This window comes from Agrilus planipennis, unplaced genomic scaffold (genome assembly GCF_000699045.2).
Source record: "Agrilus planipennis isolate EAB-ADULT unplaced genomic scaffold, Apla_2.0 scaffold48, whole genome shotgun sequence".
Classification (NCBI taxonomy): domain Eukaryota; kingdom Metazoa; phylum Arthropoda; class Insecta; order Coleoptera; family Buprestidae; genus Agrilus; species Agrilus planipennis.
In genome coordinates, this window is record NW_020438937.1 from 655,307 (window position 1) to 675,053 (window position 19,747).

General features: G+C 33.2%; 2 protein-coding genes across 2 annotated transcripts in view; one reads left to right on the top strand and one right to left on the bottom strand.

Moving 5' to 3' along the window:
* LOC108732525 (5-hydroxytryptamine receptor 2A) overlaps nt 1-7,407 on the bottom strand; it is a 103,519-nt gene extending 96,112 nt beyond the window's left edge. Inside the window, exon 1 of the mRNA XM_018463389.2 lies at nt 6,877-7,407. The gene's annotated coding sequence lies outside the window, so the exon portion shown is untranslated. The remainder of the gene's footprint in view (nt 1-6,876) is intronic.
* LOC108732523 (26S proteasome non-ATPase regulatory subunit 1) overlaps nt 1-19,747 on the top strand; it is a 306,055-nt gene that overhangs the window by 271,866 nt on the left and 14,442 nt on the right. The window lies entirely within an intron of this gene.

A 19,747-nucleotide genomic window follows, 5' to 3' on the forward strand; every position in this document is an offset into this window, starting at 1 on the left:
TAGATCTGTTCAATTTTGTACAGATGGATAGCATTGCTGATAGTCGATAGCAGTTTACATGAGGCGGTTAGGGAAAAACCTTTTAACAATTTCATCGGTGGTCATTTAACTACAGTCATCATCACTACCTTCCTATCTACTATCTATGACCTTATGATCGCGCTTGTCAAAACGTTGATTATTTTTAATTAAATATTCCTATTAAATGACAACATCCTAGACATCGGAAGTAGAGACGTTAGTCACTTCCATTCTTTAATTAGATGTGTTAATAGTCGGCTAATTGCAGAAAGGTTTCTTAACAGCAAAAACAAATTTCATTACAAACAGAACATCACGTACACACATAACAATCACTGTAATGCAAATATACATACGCTAGGGGTTACTTTATTAATAAAATCAGAAATTTTCTTTTGTTTGTCAAAGTGCATTCTATATACTAGTTTTTTCTATTATTGAATCATTTACTGTGACTCGGTTACTTTACCATCAACATCCGCTTTTATGTTTATTGAATCATGAATGTTGATACTACCCCATCCATCCACGTTTGGTAAATATTACCTACTGCGATCGCGATTCACTTACTTCAAACGCGACTCGCTGTTTGTATCAAAGTACGTCGACAATTAATCTACTTGACTAACAATACTTCTCTACCTTCTCGTTTAATTAGTCGATAAAACTAGACGTACCGTCGTACATCATTTTATTAACCACCTTTATGAACAAGGGTAATAAATTGTTTTCATAAAATGGAGAAATCAGTAGCAGTTTACTTAATATTAATAAATTAGTTTTTCAGGTAGGAATAGGAATTTTTTCGTTCTTCTTCGAACTACATAAATTCGTAAAATATTTACGTGTAACATAACATGAAAACTCACTTTTCTAAATATACATTTTTGAACAATCTTTTGTCATCGAATTTTCAGGCTGTCTTTCTGTCGAATTTAATCGACATCGATTCACTTATTGAGCCGTGAAGACGTAAGAAACATACAGCTATAGTCGTTGTAACAATAAAAAACGGACGAACAGACACACGAGTGATCCTACGATATATATGGGTTCGTTTTCCATTCGGACGTACGGAACCCTAAAAAGATAAGAATAACAACATCTAGCAACGCTAACTCTAACGAATTTCAGTTTTTATTTATTTATTTTAATTTAATTTTGCATGTTGGATTTATATACAGTGTAAACTACAACTTAAATATTTCTATAATATAGGCGCATTACTTGAGCTTGGTTGATTTATTTTATATATTTTCTATGACCTAACAGCACCGTAGGCATTTAAAGAAGTCATTGTGCATTTGTAAACCGAAAATTATGTTTCAGAACGCATGGTCAGGTGAACGCTTCTCCATGATCTGTGACCTTAAATAAGAGTAACATAAATATTATTACATAACATTACTTTTAAACGAATTTCATAAATTTTAATGAGCATCGTGAGCGTGCGCATTATTGTTCACAGTGAAATAAGAGCTTTCTTATTCCAAGCGTAAAAAAGTAAATATAATGACAAAATGGAGATTAGGTAAACCATAAAGATAGAATCTGGGGATGGTATTCAAATTGGAAATGGTCTATGTGAAATACAGGCGAAAACTTTAATCCTGAAAAGGAAAGTCGATTTCATAGAAAAGATTTATAATAATGATATATGTAAAACATTTGTACTGTAGACTGGTTACAGAAAAGCTTTGTGTGGAATAATATTTTTTAATACGTGTAATAGAAAAAGTAGAAAGAAAGTGATATCGGAAATGTATGAATGTTTGTGTTGTGGAAGAATTCATGGTAAATCGTCGACGTTTTGGTTTTGTTTGCACCCTTAAAAACTGTTAGATAGAGATAGAGCAATAACTTTGGAAAGTTGACTAAATCAGAATCAATGGGCACTTCCTTATCGGATAATGTCTACATAAATATAGGTGTATCAATACATAGATACTTCCATAAATTTGAAGGTATCGTTCTCTAATAGTAAAAAGTAAGTTTGTGTAAAATAGTTTTAAAGTTGGTGTTTCTAAATTAAAGAGCAACACCACAGCGTTACGAGGAAGTCTACTAAGAGGATTAGAGAAAATCGACCAGGTAGTTTATCAAATAAAGTGTAATTGAGGTTCTCACTAGCGAATTACACTGTATTTATTGCACTACATTTTTAAGAGGCGACATTAAGTTACTACTACTTGCTCAATAATATTCCCTCCCTTAAAACTTGTTTAATTTAACAACATCTACTGTTAATCGAATTAAATGTCACTTATGAGTTGCAGAAACAACTTCCTTTCGTATTCAACTTTTCCTCTGCTGCGGAACTTTGTAATGTTGTTAGTTTTCGGAGAAGTAGTTACATAGAATATTTTAAGTACCAATGACATTTGTGTTTGCATTCACTAAATTTAATAACCGAAATTTTCAGAAAGGAAAAGGTGTTTTAAGAGCTGTATACCCTAAAATATTGCGAACATAAAAGCCATGTTAATGGGGTGAGTATTCAATCGTCAAGATCAAAAGAAAGCCTCCATCCGATTGATGTTTAGATATTCGAAAGGTGATTGCTCATATAAAGTTAGATAGCGAGAGAATTTCAAACATATTGACTCTATTGCAATCACTTTCATGATAAATTGACATAATTTTAATGAATTAATGTAGAATTTTGAATATGTTAAGTAGTCTCATAAATAGAAATGACGCTATTTCATTTTTTAGTAATTTTATAGTTCATTTTAAAATGAAGCGATCTGAACTCGCACTGGAACTGTAGCCACTGGCTCGCTAATTTTCAGTCACTGTAAACTTTTTACCGTGGAATTTTTGCAAAAATTTTGCGATCAAAAATGTTTTTCACAACTTTTGAATTGAGGACGACTTTACGCCTACCTGGGGTGTCGTTATTTGCTAAGACCTTTTGTATTCTGTTTGTTCGCATGTATATATATTCACATAGACGTTTGTATGTGTAAGATTTAATTGGCGATGAGAATTTCCAGCACGTTTTTATAATCTCAAAAAGTAGACGGTAAAGAAAACGTGTTAGAGGCTTGCTCCAGACACCACGTCCAATAAACCGGAATCTGTTTCTTATCAAAGGAAACATAATCCGGTAGTGAAAGCGTAAATAAGTTGCATGTATACGGCGTCGCGGCGCGCCCGAAGGGAGCGATGTGTGTCTCGACTTTGACATGATGGAGGTCGTTGTCACGCAAAAGCGAAAAAAGTCGTCAAAGGATTGATAGCGCTCCTTTCAACACCACCCATAAGAAAAGTTTAAAGATCAAAAGGTCTCTTACTTCTATGTATGATAAATGAAACACAGCCTACTAATAATCGGAAAAAACTAACGATGAGACTATTGGAGATGCCATTTCTGATCTAAAAAAAAATCGAAAATGAATATTTTTTTTAGATGTCATGTCGCATGAGCGTGTGGAATATGTCTTTTTTTTAACAACGTCTATCTTGTATCCAAAATTGACCGAATACTCAAAATCTTTTGACCATTAGGGTAAAATCCCTCAAAAGGTTTATGTTGCATTTGCTGAACTTATATTGCCTTATTATTTATATGAAAGGATTAGTGAAGGTACTTGTCATATTTTTTGAAAGATGTTGTTGACATTAACGACCCAATTGGTCTCTGTAGTTTAGACATGAATGGGTCTATTCTGGGAATGTTTCCCACCAAAATCCAAAAAGTCGAATACACTAACGAATAAACTTTTATAAATTGTTTAAAAAGTCGGATGTCGTTTCGCAATCAAGTATATGTCCTGGAGAGGGTTACCTATTTGATAAGAAGACTTGTAGTGACATGCTGTCAACATTATTCCTTCATAAAGAAAAATCTGGGTTGTCGGGACACGCTTAAACGAGATAGAAAATATGTTAAAGACGAGTAGGTGGAGAGTCGGAAAAACGATTTAGGTGTCAATGGCAGAAAACGTTCTTGCTTTCACGTTTTGATTTTTGTATATCTTTCGACTTACAGTTAACACGAGAACGTTTTTAAAGATGTTCTGTATAAACCGTATAACCTACTAATACATACTACGATTCATGTCAAAATTGATAAGAGGAAAAGTTGTCAATGAAATTCTACCATTCTGTATAAAATCGTTGAAGCAAAGACGAGAATACGAAAGTGATGATGGGTTTTTTCTCTGAAAGATTTTTTCAATTAATAATTGTAAACCAAGACTAACAAAGTAACTGTTTAACTAAAAGATCCTTATCATCAAAATTGTGATATATATTGATAAGATGCATTATTACAATGAGAACTCAAATGTATTCGTCTCTTTGGTGTTATTATAAAGATAATATTTTTCTCAAACATAGTTTCAATTAAATACTTCATTACCGCATAGTAGAGCCTTGATCACCTTATTAGTAGGTACTATAGTGACTTCGACCAGTTATTACGCTGCAGGAGGGAGGACATTATTACACATCTGGGATCGTATTGATGTGTCATAAAAATTTTGCCTTAATTAACAAAAACTTGTCAAAAGTCGTGCAACCAAAACAACATAATTTGCTAATCCGTAAAAGAATTTAAAGAAAAAAAATCACCTGCTATAAAGGATAATGATAAATCACGTTCTATAAAGGATAATGACATTATAGCGGAAATTTTAGTAATAAATAATAATTAAATCAATATCCATTCGTTTTTATTGCTCATCATATTATTAAAATGTCTTCTAATAATAGTATTATTAATAGATACTGTTGCTCATGTATATAGCTAATTAGGAGGAAAGATGAAATAGATAGAGATTGGATGAAACTGATATTGCTAAAGGTCGAAATATCCTAAAGTGTTAGGTATTATACGTATATTATGGATATCTTTTTTTACCTAACGCAAGTCAATAACTAACTTTTCAAAGAAATAAAATAACGAAAATCATGACCGTTTTGAGCTGAAGTCATTGTTTATCATTTTCCCTTTTTTCCATCTGTATTTCTAAGAAATAAATCTCTACAAAACGTATACAGCTTGTACTTCGACGCAGTCGACTGATTTATTGAACAATTGAAGAAAATTGAAAATGAAATCGTTTATTTCCGAAGCGAAACATTAAAAGAAACAATTGTTTCTTGTTATAAATTGGAAGCTGTAGACTACAGACATGATTTTTGTTAAACTGTTTCTTTGCATTACAGCTTCATCTCCTGCATATTTGAATGCAATTCCTCATTANCTATAGTGACTTCGACCAGTTATTACGCTGTAGGAGGGAGGACATTATTACACATCTGGGATCGTATTGATGTGTCATAAAAATTTTGCCTTAATTAACAAAAACTTGTCAAAAGTCGTGCAACCAAAACAACATAATTTGCTAATCCGTAAAAGAATTTAAAGAAAAAAAATCACCTGCTATAAAGGATAATGATAAATCACGTTCTATAAAGGATAATGACATTATAGCGGAAATTTTAGTAATAAATAATAATTAAATCAATATCCATTCGTTTTTATTGCTCATCATATTATTAAAATGTCTTCTAATAATAGTATTATTAATAGATACTGTTGCTCATGTATATAGCTAATTAGGAGGAAAGATGAAATAGATAGAGATTGGATGAAACTGATATTGCTAAAGGTCGAAATATCCTAAAGTGTTAGGTATTATACGTATATTATGGATATCTTTTTTTACCTAACGCAAGTCAATAACTAACTTTTCAAAGAAATAAAATAACGAAAATCATGACCGTTTTGAGCTGAAGTCATTGTTTATCATTTTCCCTTTTCCATCTGTATTTCTAAGAAATAAATCTCTACAAAACGTATACAGCTTGTACTTCGACGCAGTCGACTGATTTATTGAACAATTGAAGAAAATTGAAAATGAAATCGTTTATTTCCGAAGCGAAACATTAAAAGAAACAATTGTTTCTTGTTATAAATTGGAAGCTGTAGACTACAGACATGATTTTTGTTAAACTGTTTCTTTGCATTACAGCTTCATCTCCTGCATATTTGAATGCAATTCCTCATTAAGTTTTTAAATATATTCGGGAATGTTTGTGTTAACGCATTTGACTGTAAACTGTAACTGTCATAAAATCATACTTATAAATATTTGCCTAGAAGAAATAACAGATTGAATTTAAATTTAGCAAGAAAGTTTTTTGGCAATGGCTATTACTGAAATTCTGCTCGAAATCGGGAACGGTAAGCATAAGAAAGAAGAAATCCGAGAAAATAATTGAAATTGTCAGTAGAAGGTATGACATAACAGATGGAACGTCGAAAACAGAACATTTGTAATAATGTGGAACAATTCCTTGAGGAAAATCATAAACAAAAAATAATACGAAAATTTAATTTCCAACGTTAGGGTTTTTTTTTAAACATAAATCTAGTGTAACATTGATGATTTATGAGAAATATCTAGATTACATTACTCAGTTCTTATTATTTGCGCTACTTTTTAAACACTAAAATCATTCTTTAGTCCTGACCTATATTTTGTTTTAATACGTACTGTAGGTATAGCATTCATAACTAGAAATGCTATTAGACCATTGATTTATTAACCCTTAGGTTTCGTCATACTTAATAACAAAATAAATAAATAAAACCTACAATAAAAACAATATTTTNTTACAATAAGTTTTCTATATGATTTTCGAATAGTGGAGGAGATCAGTATCAAATGCAGAATAAGCGACAACAGACCAGTTGATGATTTTTAATTTTTCTAAATTGCACTTTTTAATAGTTTAAAATAACTCATAATTTCTCAATTTTACTCAGATTATGTCTTATGTCAAATGACTTCTGTTATGAGTTAGTTACCGCTAAGTTTTTAGAAGTTGGTATTATTTTACCTAAAAGTTGTAAAGCAATAAAATGTTTTAAGAAGGGATGACAAACAGAAGATTATTACTCTTACGTAGAACTATAAAAGAGAGCGGATTTTAGTTTAAATCACTTTACAACAACGAGCTCTCGTGATGGAGTCGCGCGAACGGGGAAACTTTAAAAAACTTTCACTTCCGAACTTCACAGTTCCGCCGCGCCACTTTTTCCTTAACGAAACGGAAAAGCTTTTCCTTGCAGGCGAAATGACCGAGATTATTAGTGCAAATTATTCTTCATGCGTTTATACTTATATTTTTTTTTATTAAACGCGCGCTTTCAGTCAGTTACAGTCGCGATGCGCCAGTTGACTAATAACTGCCGTTTATACAGCATGTCTACCTTCGTATCAAGCGACTACAAATCGCCGACGCGGACGTCGCCGTCGCGCCGTTGAAGAAGTTTTCCGCTCCAGGCCAGATTCCTGGCCGACGCGTCGCGATGCGTCCATCTGCCGCATTCACTCGCTGTTGTTTGCGCTAAACGAACCTTGTGTTCGAAACTTCCAACTCGTAAAATAATGAAAGACACGAGAGAATCGGGATCTATGATCCGCCGTCTCATGGAAGTTGGCTCAGCTGATCAAAATACAAAGTTTTCGCATTTAACTATGTCATAATCATGAAAGCACGCTCTTAAAATGTGTTTGATTTGAGATCTACCAAATATGCATACATCCGCTTCGTGGGGGGTGGCAGTATTCGTGCACCGAAGGACAAGTTTTAAATGAGAATAGTGCATGTAAACCATAAAATTGTTTATTAAAATCATTAAACGCGTTAAATAAATTAAAATTATCTGCGGAGTTTTCTTTTTATGCAAAATCGAACAAAAAGTTCGTCTAAATGCACTACAGGATCTTGAACTTTGTCTCCATTAGTTCCCCTATGAAAAGTACCTCTGTTTTATATGCAGATAATGAAAAATATGATATTGAATTGATTGATATGAAATTCTTTAAGAAACTTTTAATAGTGGTTAATATTTAATATTAATGTGAAAATTCATTTAATTTTTATCCACTCTACAAATTACCTCTAATTAATGAAACTATTAAAAGTTTGTTAAAGTATTTCGTATGATATTAATATGTATAGGTAGATTAGTTCGACAAATCTATAATTTAATAAATTTCTTTCGTCGTTGTTGGTTCTGTCACCTTTCGTAGCATTGTTGCGTAAAGCTAAAGATCCCGGGTTTGTTTCCCGGCGAGGAACAGCAACAACAATTTTTCCTGATTAATTTGAGACAATTTGTAGTGGATAAAAATTGATTAAAATGAATTTTCATATTGATATTAATAAAAAGGAAAGCAATATTAGGTATTAAAGAAGTGAATTCCAAAACGATAGTTTGTTCAATTCATAAATTGAATAATTATAAAAACATTATAATAAATAAAAAGTTGAGTTAACTGAGTATTAATAATGCGTCGTCGTATGGCTTCATTTGTTTCAGTTTACTTAAGCATTTAAAATTTTTAACAAATACATAGTAATGTCTAGCTGTTTCTGATGAAATAAGGAAAGTAGTTAATCACTTACATTAGAATGAAATATCTGCTATGCAAATCGCTGAACGTTAATTTATTAGGTATCCTCAAGGTGTTCTTCTTTTCATTATGTAAAAAGTTAACAAAACTTTTTCAATGCTATTTTAAAATTGTATAGTTTTCATAAAGGTTCTGTTTAACGTAAAAGACTTCCAAAGAGAAACATATTTTGTTACACGTCATATGTGTTATTTAAAAATAATAGTTGAAGGTATTTGTACTGATTTTCCTATATCACGTTGTATTTTTCAAAAGATGATGACTGAATATATAGCAGAATATTTCTATAGTCGGTTCTATACTTGCCATTAGTGTATATGCTACATTTAAAAATTAAAATCCAAAAAAGGAATATATATATATTTGTTATAAGTTCATTGATGTTACGAAAATTTACTTATCCTGACCGAAGATCCGAATAATAATAACTTTAAATGAATAATCCCTATCCTTGTTTTCATTGATTTTTTTAATAAAAATAAAAGTTAAGAGAAGAAGGACTTATTAGTTGTCTGATTTTCGGTTTAGTTATAACTGCTTATATCGTTTATTTATTTATTATATGGGACGGTATTTGACATGTATTATGTTTAATTTTGGCACGGCAGTTAGCGTAACTTAACTCCATTCATCCAATCTCAAAGGTATATAATTGTATCAACTTGTTTATGTTTTTTTTTTTTTGAAAAGTATATCTATTTGTTTCTTTTTTCTCTTTATGAATGGCGTAGTAGGAGTAATATAATAGTAGGTGGAATATAAATTCTGAACGAAGCACTTGAATAAGCGCAATGTGGGAGATGATTAATAAAGTTGAGGTATATACACTCGGCTACTAACCCAAGTAAAGATATTTCAATAACAGGAATCAATTACACATGAACGTTTCCATTCCTTAAATATGGAGTTCTTATTCGAAAATACCCACATAACAATAAAATAAATAAATATTTTTCTGTGTTTCGTGCTCATATCACTTACGTAAAAAGCCTTTACACAAAATTGATTTTTGAAGAGGGTTATAAAGGAAGTGACTTTTATTATTATTATTATTTAAGTAATTGTTTAGATCTCTTTTTGTTTATAAAGCTTGCATTTACTAATACTTCGATAATTGGTTGAGATAATCGAAAAGAAACGCTACAAGAATTACATACTGTTGTATGGGATGCTTTTATATTCTTCTAAGCTTCTTATGAGAAATAAATAAATGAGATCATTGAGGTCCTAATTATCCCACCTCCCACATAGCTTTTATTTGACACAAGCACAGTTACTATCCTACTCCCACACAGGAGCGGACTGATCATAAGTGAATTTGGAAGAGTTCCCCCTAGACCCCCTACGATACAGGGTCACTGCATGCTTAAACATAAGCTTTTTAACCCAATAACCCCCAATAAGTTGGCGAAGAGCAAAAAAAAACAAAATCGCCTCTTTTTAGCATCGTTCATATTATAGCCCCCATGATAATTTTGAAAAGAAAACAATAGCTAAAAATTTAATTTAGACATTATTTATTCAATTTATCAATGTAATACCTAGTAATACATAACGGTAATAATAGTAATATATGTAAAATACAGTTGAGGAAAAAAAATTCGCCCCCACAGAATATATAAATGATAATTTCTTGTTATTTTGTAATTCATATGATATTTTTCTTGTATTATTAGACGAAAAAACTCGTTTAAATGATAATTTAAAACTCGATAATTTTAATAATATAACCAATAAATAAAATACAAGACCAGTCTTCTCGTCAGAGATAAACATTTCCCAGAAAGAGAACAATAACCGAGCAATAACTTTGGAAAGTTGACTAAATCAGAATCAATGGGCANCATTGAACAAGTGACATTCGGCGAAGCAAACTATCCGCCATCGTTTTTCCATTTCTTCTTAGGAAAAGCGATAAATTAACGTCAGTCCTTAAACTTAAATCGGTTTTCGCCGATTCGAAAAGTGGAACTACAGGTCATTCTTAGAACGTTCCAATTCGGCAAAACATTCATCGAACATAGAAATTACACATTTTTTATCAGCATTGTTTCTTTTTACATTCCAGGATTTCCACTAAAAGAATGCAGGTATCTCATAATATCGCATAAAAACGCTGTTGAAGGGATAATTTAAAACTCGATAATTTTAATAATATAACCAATAAATAAAATACAAGACCAGTCTTCTCGTCAGAGATAAACATTTCCCAGAAAGAGAACAATAACCGAGCAATAACTTTGGAAAGTTGACTAAATCAGAATCAATGGGCACTTCCTTATCGGATAATGTCTACATAAATATAGGTGTATCAATACATAGATACTTCCATAAATTTGAAGGTATCGTTCTCTAATAGTAAAAAGTAAGTTTGTGTAAAATAGTTTTAAAGTTGGTGTTTCTAAATTAAAGAGCAACACCACAGCGTTACGAGGAAGTCTACTAANACCCCCAAAAATTTCATTTTTACCCCATTTGGGGTAATTTACCCCGGTTCCCCGACCGCTGATTTAAAGGGTTAGTTACGCTTAAATTATAAATTTGAGATTTTTACAACAAGCCCTTTCATTTGTTGTATCACAATGTACAACTTTTTTTTTAATCTCCTATTGACCCCCAAAAAATGACCCCATGTTCAAAATTAATTTATTATTTACGTTATGCGTCCGTGTTTGGGTCACATAAATTCATATGTGTACTAAACTTCAACGTAATCGGTCCAGTAGATTCGGAGCAAATTGACTGTGACAGACGGACAGACAGGCGCACAACTTATCCTATTAGGGTTCCGTTTTTAATTCGGACATACGGAACCCTAAAAAGGGATAAGAAAATCTCCACATAGTTTTTAAACAGACATCAATATTCCCTGAAATTTTGTACTTAATACAAGGCGTTTTGCATATAATAATATGGAAGTAAGTGTTCTTGCTGTTTTGTGTCGATTGTAAAGATGTAAAGCACACTAGTGAAAATAGCAGTTTAGACGCTTCACTTGGAAATACCCGAAGCGTCGTTCAGAGATCAAAGGGCAGCGCCAGTCGAGGGCGTCGCGTCGGTATCTTAAAGGGCGTGACAAGTGCTCCCCTAATGACCGACACAATCGAAAGGTAATTTGCTGACGGGTTGTAGGGCACAAGACGCAAGACGACTTATAGCCACGCTTTTTGCTGCTTTTCGTTTACTTGTTCTTTTTGTTGAAACGCAAAAATTTTCGCGACAAAGAAACAACGGGCGATGTAGGAGGACCATTTTTTTCAAATTGGTTTCCGTTCTTAATGCTATGCCTCCTCGTCTCGGCGTCTATACGTCATTAGTTTTAGACATGTGGATTAGAGGGTTTTACACACCCGTGTGAGAAGGCCAAAAAACAGTGTCCAGACTTAAAGTGTCGAGTTACCAGTTTGAATAGTTTTTTTTTCCGAAGTGAGAATTCGGTTTAGATTATTTTTAGTTTTATTTCAAATATGCAAATTAAATTTCTTAAAGCAAAGGACAACACAATCAATTCTCATAAAAACGTTAAAAGTTTCACTTCCTACCATATTCTTTCAGAGTTTAGATTCATACTTGAAACAGAAGTGATGCGTGGATTTTGCACACACAGAGCTAATCTAGATTACAATTTAGCGTGAAAATTACCTTTATGTTTAGGAAATTCATGAGATATCTTCTTACGTTATCTATCATAATTTCTATAAATCATTTAGCTGACTTGGTACGCTCTAAATTGGAAAATTAGACATAATATACTTCTTGTCTTCGATCATCATCATTATTGTAAGGTCGTCACCCCTTAGACTGGTTGGGCAGGCACCTCCATTCTTTTCTAACCAGAGCTAATTTTGCTAAAGCTATAACATCCCACATCCTTCACTATTTATGTAATCTAATCTAATATGTCTCCAACTCCTTCATGCCTAAGAAGGTGTTCTACCAACCTATGTCGCATATTTCTTATTGACTTCCATAGCGCCCTCTTATCTCTTTACTCTTTCTAATATCTTTCTCTATCTACGGTATCCTTATCATTCGTCTGTAACATCACATTTCGAATGCTTCTAACCTTTTGGTTTCGGTCACGCCCACTGTCCATGTTTCGCACCCGTGCAGCGACGTGCGTTAGACATAGACAATGTTTCTAAATTAACCTTTCAGGAGAGTGGAAGTGACTTCTTTTTTGTTAAAGGCGACTTAACCTTTGTTTTATATCTCTAGTACTCCTTCCATCCTGAGTCATCTAACTTCTTACCTTTATAAGCTTTCGATAATTATGATTATTTTGTGTTATTAAATAAATAAAATAATCCTGCATTATTACAATGAGAACTCAAATGTATTCGTCTCTTTGGTGTTATTATAAAGATAATATTTTTCTCAAACATAGTTTCAATTAAATACTTCATTACCGCATAGTAGAGCCTTGATCACCTTATTAGTAGGTACTATAGTGACTTCGACCAGTTATTACGCTGCAGGAGGGAGGACATTATTACACATCTGGGATCGTATTGATGTGTCATAAAAATTTTGCCTTAATTAACAAAAACTTGTCAAAAGTCGTGCAACCAAAACAACATAATTTGCTAATCCGTAAAAGAATTTAAAGAAAAAAAAATCACCTGCTATAAAGGATAATGATAAATCACGTTCTATAAAGGATAATGACATTATAGCGGAAATTTTAGTAATAAATAATAATTAAATCAATATCCATTCGTTTTTATTGCTCATCATATTATTAAAATGTCTTCTAATAATAGTATTATTAATNGAAAAAAAACATACTCAAAAAAAATGAGAAAAATTATCGAGACTTGATTCTCGTAACGAACCAACAATTTACATACTTACAATTTTGTACGAAACCCTCGGTGGTTAAAAATTCACTATTTAAATAGTGCAACGATATTTCATCTGCATGATTGATCTGGATGATAATTCCTTGCACAACTGACATTTACATCCACTACAGCTTGATTTTTTGGTGAACAACACAAATGATCTACCTATACATATATAGATACGAATATTGAAAACAAAATTTATTGCACTAGATCTAAAAAAATCATATAACGATTTGGTAGTTCAGAAAACAAATTAAATTGTTGAATGCATAGGATATGGAATGCAGCCAGAAAAGTTTTACGTCTGTTCAGGAAATGTATTTTGATTTGTTGCTTGCCATTTAGAAAAGCATCGTGTATGTCACTTCGCAAAATTTCTAAAACTTCCAATGTGTTGATTGCAATTATTATTACAATTTGTATGTCAACATACGAAGCTGTAAACATATATTATTACGATGAAATATGTATGTAGACCTCAATGAAGCTTTTGGAAATAATCCAACTAATTTAGACATGTTTTGAATCGTAATTAGGCGAACTGTTCCTACACGATATCGCGCGAACGAAAAAATGGCATCGACTTCATTGGGTAGCGATCACTTTGTACTAAGAACAATATTATCTGGAAAAATTTCATAACATTAAACCAGATTGATGTTTTTATTAAACGAAAGGGTGGTAAAAAAGTAGATTTGAGGATTTCTTGAAAAATATTTATTTGCTTGTGATTGTATACTGTAGGAACCTAGTCCTGTGGACCTCGACCTTGTTTATTGTATTGTGTTGTAGGTGACACCTTTTCGAATCACTCGCCTGTCGAATCGCCACGAACTTATTGACCTTTCGTAATCCCTTTTGAATAATGTACTATCCGTTGTACATTCGCATCGATTGTATTTCAAAAACAGTAATTAGTTTGGTTTGTGGCAGTGAAATTGATTGTGGTATATGCCAACTTGACTACCCATAGTAAAATGTAGTTTGGTGGTTGATTTCTACATATAAAATATTGAGCTATTTCGTACAATTATTAGGAGAATTATAACACAGTAACATCGGGAATTAAGAGTATGATTTTGACAGTCTTTTGGTGAGGTTTGTTCTCCTCAGGGATAGTGCTCTGGGAAGAGGTTAATAACAGTTTGTTTTTTCAAAAATCATTCAGTGTTTGCTTTGATGACAACACTATTTGACGTAGATGCAGAATTACTTACTGTACGTATGAAAGAATTTTAGGGTAAAGGAAAACAAAAAAAAATGTGAAACAAAAAACAAAAGTTACTAGAAATATTTAATTACGTATTTTGGATCAAATTATATTCAATGTGACAACATGGGCTGAATCGAATTGCCACCCGATAATTACTTATGAAAAGGTTACGAAAACACGAAGGGTGACTTGGTACCCAGGCGGCTCAGGTAGCCGAGGTCACGTTAATTGTAATTGATTCTCAAATTAGCGTGTTATTATTGTAAAATATAAGCATATCGAGTAAATAAAGTATCAGCCATGTTAAATTAAATACATATTACGATGTTTGAAGACAACAAGACATCAATATAATAAGATGCCACAGTTTTGTATTGTATTTTTAACCTCGGGTGATACATATTTTTTCATATTATTTAGCCAATATTTTGGTGGGTCACAGTTTCCCCATCTTCCGTCGGTACGGAACAACTAGCTGGCTAGAATTTATTTAATAAGTTTTAAGGTTTTATTCAAATAATGCGAAATCGAAAAGTGCATTCAAAAGAGAGCTTTGATTTGAGACTTCGACCACTCTTTTAACTTGTATACATCAAGAGTGATCCATTTAATAAGATTCAAAAAAATCTCGTTTGTTTAGAAACGACTGATATGAAGCGTTAAGAAAGTCATTTCGCCCATCGGCTTACCTGTTACCTACTTTTGGGTTCCAATTCGACCCTGCCCAAAACAAATAGTTGAAGTTTGTCTTGCTTTAGTACAGATGATACGAGATGATATTTGCTGATGGAATCGTGAGAACACTCCTTTTTATGAGTTGGCGGATCGGAAATTTAAAAAGCTGCAATAAAATCAAGTTGGCGAATTTGCACAAAACAACAGTAAAAATTTGAAAGTTGGCAAAACTAGAAATCACCGTTTGTCTTTTCCTACCTGAAACAAACACGGTGGAAAATGTTATCTATACAGTTAAACACGGACTGTCACAAAAGTGAATGCAATATAAGTATTGAGATTACGACTGAATGCTCGTTAGCCGCTATAGAGAATGACGCCGTTCGCTTTTAACCGTCGTAACTGCAGAATGGTTGCGAAAAGCACTTTTCGTAGAATTCTTGTCATTAATTCACTTAGTTTCCGAAACGTGTAACTTCACCTTCAACAGGCCAACTTTGCAGATGATTTACCTGACCATAGTCGCGAGCTGGTACCTATATAAATTCAACTAGTTATAAATTAAGTTGGATAGTTTCACCAAGTTTTAGAATGTTATTATCACTATTTTACTCGTTTTCGTTATAATTTACGAACTAATAAAACTATCCGAGTAAATTAAATTTTCTTTCAGCTTCTTACTAAACTGAGAAGATTGCGGATTTATCATAATATATATTAACGAAATTCCTAGACCAATATCGAAATATTAAAATAAATAAAAAGATCAAAAAATATTAAGACTCTTGACGAAACGAGTCGATACAATTCTTATATTTCTTGTTTTACCTTTTTCCGAATTAAAGGGGATTACCAAAGAAGCACGAATTTTATAAACCACGTGCGGTATAACAATCGTGTAATAACGTCCCAAACAGATTTATTTTGTAACTTAAAATTTGAATAAAGGTTGTCATGTTGGTGCTGTAGATTTCGAATTATGGATATTTTCGAGTTACAGAAGCTAGAATACAATGTAAATATGGAATGTATTCAAAGATCAAAAGTAAATTTCCACATACAACTGTATTTCCTTTTATGTATATTTATATAGTGTTTATTGAAGTAATACGGCTTTTAGCGAGTTCAACGTAAAATTCTAGCATGTAAAAAAGTTGCGCGCGCAGCCGGCAACGGAAGTTACGCCGTTAACGAATATTCGACCGAGGCTATTATAAGTCTCGGTGGTCACCGCGGCTGTTTTAAATTTTTTTTTATGTTTTCTTGGAAGTCTTCAGAATATCAGAATACACCCAGCCGTCCGTACGACTGGGTAGTGTCGGATTCCCGAGGAAGAAGTCCTCTGTCCTACCGACTAAAACCCCTCTACCTCAGGCCGTTCTAGGGCCAACTACCTATATAAACAGTTGCATGTTGAAATTATGCACCCCCTATGTGAACCACCCCGAGCCGCCAATGGATTTGCTATCATATTTCTAATTCGAGCTGACTCTTTCTTAATTAATCTTAATTCTTACATAAATCAAGTTACTATTTCCCTTCCGTGTTCCTGCTGACTACCTACTTTGAAAATTAATGGTAATTATAGTTTTAAAACTGAAATCTGCATAGGGTTCATTAATACTTTATCGTGTCGCGGAATTGATTTAAGGAACGTCACCGCTTCCATTTTACTGAATTATTGACTCTTCTGCCTCTTCGCGCCCGTTTTTTCCCGAATATTTTAAGTTCGGCCTCTTCCTTTTTCTCGTTCGCTCTTCTCATTGTTCGCACAGAAAATTGCTTTCCTAATGAACTTACGCCGTTTTTAAATGTATTACTACTCCCGCGCCACTGTCTCCTGATCGCAATTGGAATACGTAATGGAAACTTCGGCCCTGTGCTATATTTGAAGCTGTTTGCCGAATTGGTGGTTAAAACTCTTCTACATCATTACGCGGATTTCAGAAGAGAACTACTGGACTGTTCTAATAAAAGCCAGTGAAATCCGATGATATAAGTAACTAATTAAGTACAAGTTGAACAACACCCTACGCTAAAGTTAGTCCCAAAAGAACGACGAGAGTTTATCCATATCCATAAATCTATCTATTGCATATACGAGGGCGGTTCAATAAGTACCCGTGTTTGAAGACGGAGGACGTTCCTGAGGGAAATTGGTGTTGTCATCGTGTGCTGCCATCTATCAAACCACGCCAAAACGAATTTCAGACTGATTGATAGGTTAGTTTGGATTTGGCAGCCATTCGACTGAGACGTGTTTCGTTATTTTCGCTAAGATGGAAAAAGAGCAGTATCGTTCGGTAACTCGCTTTTTGTTTTTGGATGGGAAAAAATGCTAGGAGATGAAAGAAAGTTGGATACTGTTTATGGAGACGTTTCACCATGTACGACCACAGTTAGATATTGCTTCAACGAATTTAAACGTGGGCAAAGATCCGTTTTTGATAGGAGCGACCAGGAAGCCTGGCAAACGTTGTTACCGAGGAAATCATTTTACGGATTTTTTAGGAAAAGGAAGAACGATCACTGGACAATATTACAGTGAGTTATTGGACCGCTTCGACAAAAAATTGAAGGAGACACGGACGCATTTGACGAAAAAGAAGGTGCGTTTTCAACACGATAACGCACCGGCACATTCATCAGGAGTTGTTGACGCCAAATGCACGAATTACGTTATGAATTTGCTGCCGCACACCCCGTACTCACTCGATTTGACTCCCTGCAACTTCATCTTGTTCCCTACCATGAAGAAATGACTAGCGAGAAAGAAATTTAGCTCAAACGAGGAAGTCATCGCCAAGACAGGGGGGATTTTGGAGAGTTCGACAAATCTTATTTTTTGGAGGGGTAAAAAAAATGGCAGGGTCGTTGGGAGAAGTGTATCTTTCTAAAAGGGGACTATGTTGAAAAATAAAAAAACAAATTTAAAAAAAAAAGGTGTCTTCCTCGTACACCAATTGGAACAAAATAAAAGATTAGGACCTAAAATACTACTTAAAAATGTCAAATCGCTTTTTAGATTTCTAAACGTTTTTATGTGGAGAATTTTGGGTCTTGGATCTTGGAGTTTTATTTATACTCCATTTGATTTTCTTGTACCAATTGGAACGTTTCACACTTTTTGAAATTTCCCTATGGGTGGAAATTATGTGTTCGTGTCACTTGGTGAAACATGTTACCGTAAAATTATTGGGTTTACACCATTAATGATCGCCCTGTCCTAATTGTAATATAAAAAAATAACATATTTTTAGTAGTAAAAGTTGTACTTAATTCAAAAAATAGGCAGTTTATTACGTAGGAGAAATTAAGGGTTTTTATGTCCAGCAACAAATTCTGGTGAAACCATAATAAAAAAAACTTTATATTTAGTTACACTTCAATTGACGTTAAGGAAATACACGCCTGAAAGAGCACAATTAATTATGTCTTGTTTATCCTCAAGTTGTTGTATTATTAACGAGCACGGAAGCGAGGTGATGTTGTTCGTCCTTCGATGGTTGATGAGGCAGTCCCAATCTCACCCATTATTAGCATGCACTAGATCACGTGGTGTCAACATACAACACCATTGATAATAATTAATACTTGTAAATAAATTTTAAGCAATTATTTATATGGTAATATTTAAAAAGGGGCCATTCGTAACTTGCGTCGCACATTAATGGGGGAAGGGGAGAGTCAACAGTTACATCGCGCGCCAAGGAAGGGGACGAGTCATAAGCTTCATGAAGTCACATGTATAATAAATGTAAACTCAAAACTCTAAACTTCAATGCTAACGAAAACCTAATTATTGTTTTAATTTAACAATTTATAAATTTAAAATTGCAAAGTATGTAACGTCACACCAGGGGTGGGGTCATACAAATGTGACCACTTCAGACAAGGACCGGGAGTCTGATAATCATGAAAATCTTGTCGAGTGTTATAATTTATGGAAGGCGTTCCAGTGTGAACCAATAGTATGCTAATAACTGGCAAAATTAATGAAAATCTTTAAATTGTTTTCCTGTTTAATTTACACATAATTTGGTAAATGTTTAGATGATGGCCCCCATCCCTGAAGGGGGTGGGTGGGATCGAATGAGGGTGGTCACTTGAGTAAAACCCCATAAAAATTTGCGGCGATCTCCCATAAAAAGTTATGAGGGTTGAAAGTTAATAACTGGCAAAATTAATGAAAATCTTTAAATTGTTTTCCTGTTTAATTTACACATAATTTGGTAAATGTTTAGATGATGGCCCTCATCCCTGAAGGGGGTGGGTGGGATCGAATGAGGGTGGTCACTTGAGTAAAACCCCATAAAAATTTGCGGCGATCTCCCATAAAAGTTATGAGGGTTGAAAGTTGATTATTTTGACAATTTTCATACAATATAATTCAAATAAAATTCAATAAAAAAAATATTTTCAAGCGGGTGGAGGTGGGGGGATCGAAAGACGGTGGACACTTGAACAAAACCCTATAACCTAACCTAACATAACCTAGAAAGATATTTAAATAATGTTTTATATTACTTTCTCAATATTTTTATGTATTTTTC